The sequence below is a fragment of the Lacerta agilis genome, chromosome 8 (assembly GCF_009819535.1).
Source record: "Lacerta agilis isolate rLacAgi1 chromosome 8, rLacAgi1.pri, whole genome shotgun sequence".
In the NCBI taxonomy this organism is placed as follows: domain Eukaryota; kingdom Metazoa; phylum Chordata; class Lepidosauria; order Squamata; family Lacertidae; genus Lacerta; species Lacerta agilis.
Genome location: NC_046319.1, coordinates 55,527,213 through 55,531,251, shown reverse-complemented (window position 1 = coordinate 55,531,251; position 4,039 = coordinate 55,527,213). Strand labels below are relative to the sequence as shown.

The window sequence follows — 4,039 nt, the reverse complement described above, 5'->3', positions numbered from 1 at the left end:
GATTCTCTGCTGCTGTGGCCCTCCAGACCTCTCTGTCTGGCCCTTGGGACTCTCACCGCACCACACCACCTCCCCATCCAAAATCCTCCCCCTAGACCATGCCCCTCACCAACCTTATTTTGCTTTTACCCTGGAGTGTTTCTGCTTGAAACAAAATGTGTCCTTGAACTCTAAGAGTACCTCTTCCTTGTCTGGAAGGAGGATGAGAGAAGGGTGTGTGAGTTTGTGGAGAAACCAGCCTGCTGTACAAAGGTAAAATCTATATTAATTTCCCTGCCCACTTTTGCCTCTGGCCCCACCCACCACTGGCATGTGGTCCCTGGAAGTTTGCCCAGATAGGAAAGCAGCCCTCTGTTTGAAAACACTTCCAACACCCCAGGCTGTAGACTTTGTTTTCTCCCCCTGCATGGCGTCCAGGTCACAGGCTGGCAAAAGGCAAGAAGGGGCTCTGATCATTTCCGAACGTGGTCCCTGCTACTGCAGAGAAGGGGCTGGATCTGCCCAGTGCAGCCAGAAATCTTAACAAGACAAGAGGCCTCCAGAGTGAAGTACCATCTTGGAGCAAGGGCAGAAGATGCAAAGGCAAGGAAGCCTCCGTGGGTCAAGTGAGTGATGGGAGGAATAAAGATAAAGGTCCCAGTGTCATCACTTTCCAGTACGGCCGAGCGTCATGGAGTATATTTATGGCTGCCATCCTTTATCCACCACGAGTCGTTACCTGAGGGCACGCACTGTCCAGGCAGCTTTAATAGCCCCATAAATCACCGCCATCCAAAAATGACAACTGAACGTGAGGGAGATGGGAGGGAGGAGCAGCCTGTGGGCTTCAAGGGATGCCTCCCCACCCTTCCTTTCAGAAGTGAGCTTATATTCACTGCAGAAAGAGGGACGGGGCTTTGCTGAAGCTGATATAACAGACAGAAATGGTTTTGGCTGGACAGACAGGTCTGACCTTCTCTCCCCATCTCCACCTGCAGGGCCAGTTTGGGTGTCTTTCCATCCCTGGCACTCTTTCAGGAGACCCCACAGACACACTCTGGTCACATCCACACCATATAAAGGTAAAGGTAAAAAAAGGTAAAGGACCCCTGGATGGTTAAGTCCAGTCAAAGGCGGCTATGGGGTTGTGGTGCTCATCTCACTTTCGGGGAGCTGGCATTTGTCCACAGACAGCTTTCGGGGTCATGTGGCCAGCATGACTAAACCTCTTCTGGTGCAATGGGAAACCGTGATGAGTGCCAGAGCACACGGAAATGCCATTTACCTTCCCACCACAGTGGTACCTATTTATTTATTTGTACTGGCATGCTTTCGAACTGCTAGGTTGGCAGGAGCTGGGACAGAGCAACGGGAGCTCAACCCATTGTGGGAATTCGAACCACCGACCTTCCGATCAGCAAGCCCAAGAGGCTCACCATGTATTTAAAGTGCTAAGATATCACTTTAAACAGTCATGGCTCTCCCCACCCCAAATAATTATGGGAGCTGTAGTTTGTTATGGGTTTTGAGAGTTGTAGGAGACCCTTATTCCCCTCCCAGAGCTACAATTCCTGGAGTTCCATATGAAGGGGGACTGACTGTTAAATTACTTTGGGAACTGTAGCTCTGGGAAGGGAATAATGGTATCCTAAGAACTCTCAGCATCCTTAACAAACTACAGCTTCCAGAGTTATTTAGGGAAAGTGGTGGCTGTTTTGAATGGTATTATAGTGCTCTAAATGTATGCTGTGAATGTGCCCTCTGAGATGATAGGTATCCCTTCCTGTTTATCTCTTTCAGACTTGCGTCCCTCCCTGTTAGGAACATGGGAAGCTCCCTTATTCCAAGTCACTCGGTCCATCTAGCTCAGTATTGTCTGCCACTGAGTTACAGCCCTTCCCCAATTACTTGCCACTGTTACAGATGTGCCAAGGAAACTCTGCTCCAGTTGCAACTTAATATCTCATTAACCACCCAGTAACCTCATGGGTCACTGCAAGGCAGTGCAACAGAATTGCCCCAGCCAGTTGACAGCACCTGCCAAAGTCCCTTCCTGATCCCATCAACAGGTGTCAGAGATCCTGCCCACCTCTTCACTAGAGGCCAGCCTTAGATAATGCCCATTAATTCTTTGTTCAAACTACCTCTGCAGAAAAGCCAAATTGCCACAAGCCTACTTCCTGTGGCATTGCCTGCTCACATACAAAGATTTCAATCCAGTTCTCCTTCACAGAAGTTTGGTGGTTTGAATCCATGCAATGGGGTGAGCTCTGTCCCAACTTCTGCCAACATAGCAATTTGATAGCATGCCAGTGCAAGTAGATACCTTTTACTTGCCTTGGAGTGCACACATCCCAGCTGCTGGATGGGCTTGTCCATTCAAGAACCTTGCATTCAGTCCCCATTTGCTTGTGCAAAGCCTCAGGTAGCTGGGCGGGAATGTGTCCTCTGAAGCTGTTTCTCCACATACATGGCCCAAGCTAGATGGTGGTGAAATTATTGCAAAGCAACTCAATGCTCATTATAGCTTGAGAAATTTTGCATTGTCCCTCTTTTTTTTCTACAAGCGCAAGGGGTCTGTTGTAGGTCAGTCCCTTTTCTCAGGAGGAAAAAAGGCCCGATTAAGAGAAAGGTCCTATAATGTTCAGACTGATTTGTCAGGTAAGCTTCAGCTCATCCCCGGCAGAGAATCGCTTGAGCTGGTGACCTAGAAGTGTCATAATCAGTTTTCAGTCCCAAGATTCACGTCATCTTACAGTTCACCCGTTTCCTTTGCTCCCGAGTCTCGGCAAAAGTAATCCTGAAGGAAGCCATTTCCATTACCTAAACCTTAAGAAAAACAGCACCTCCCCTTGATTTTGCTAGTTGAATAGGATGGCCCTGGATAAAAATATCACTAAGGAAACAATGTATGCAAATTTATGGAAGTAATTATTATCTTTTCCTTGTCCTCCAGTTTTAAAATTATCTCAAGACTTTTTCATTCTCCTTTACTGTTACTTTTAGTTTCTCCTCCAATTTTGTGTGTGTTCCATTGTCATGCTGTTGCATAGGTCACACTGCCAACTGGGAGGGCAGCTCTGTGATGTGATGTGTATCATTAAGAATGCTGAAAGACCCCCAATTCCTTCTTTGATTTCTGCCTTTCCCAGGACCTCCCAGTCACTACAAGAGGTCCACCTACTACCTCCAGCTCATCACTATCTCCATGAACAGTGCTGCCTGCTAAATTTCTGTGTGCTGGTCTGCTGTAAAAGGAACAGGGCAGGTTTAGCACCGATAACTCTAATGCCAACCTGGAGAGGCTCATTCTTGCTCGTGCTTGTAAAAAAGAAAACGAAATTAAACGCTCTTGTAGACCAATCCAGCAACAGAAATCCACCCGCATAAACCTCTGAATCTGAATCTCAGTCTGAGACCTTCTGAACTGGCTTGAAGTGTTTGGAATGTGGGGAGGGGAGGTGGCTGCATCTCTTTACTGTATAGTTTTGATTTTCAACATTTATTTCCACCCACTAAGAACTCCACGTGGCTCACAGTGAAGTTTGTCAGCCAGGTACGCCTCCTTTGAGCCGTTATTAACAACTCGTCAAGAAATCTGTCTTTCATATGCATAGAGTTTCCATGACTCCATTCAAAGCAGGGGTGGGGGGAGACAGTCTGTTTGGTCCACATTTGAACGTGAGACAACTTAATTTGTACTTCCCATAACAATACATGGACCAAAACACAGCTATCTTTTGAAACTTGCTCTTCACCTAAGTCTGCAGGATAATTCCCCAACCAAACGTGTGCATTTCGGGGGGTAAAGTGTACGTAAAAAAATCCTTAATGAAAATAGCATACAAATTACATTGCAGGAAAATGCTTGCAAAAATGTGTATATGATGAGAAAGGCACACTAGAACGCTGATAATGTTTAGTGAGGGCTTTTTTAAAAATCACCCTTAAAAATATCATACTAACAAGGAAATTTGGCAAACTGAACTTAAGATTGGAAGCAAGATAAATGGGGAGAAGTGGGAAAGGGCAGATCCAGCCACCTCCAAGTCAAAGTGCA

The 4,039-nt window shown here is 46.5% G+C and overlaps 1 long non-coding RNA gene across 1 annotated transcript; it reads left to right on the top strand.

The window, feature by feature from the left end:
• Positions 1 to 397: 397 nt before the first annotated feature.
• Positions 398 to 3,373, top strand: LOC117052260. Its single transcript, XR_004427240.1, has 3 exons — positions 398 to 605; positions 978 to 1,061; positions 3,132 to 3,373. It is a non-coding gene; the product is annotated as an uncharacterized LOC117052260 (long non-coding RNA).
• The last annotated feature ends 666 nt before the right edge of the window (positions 3,374 to 4,039 follow it).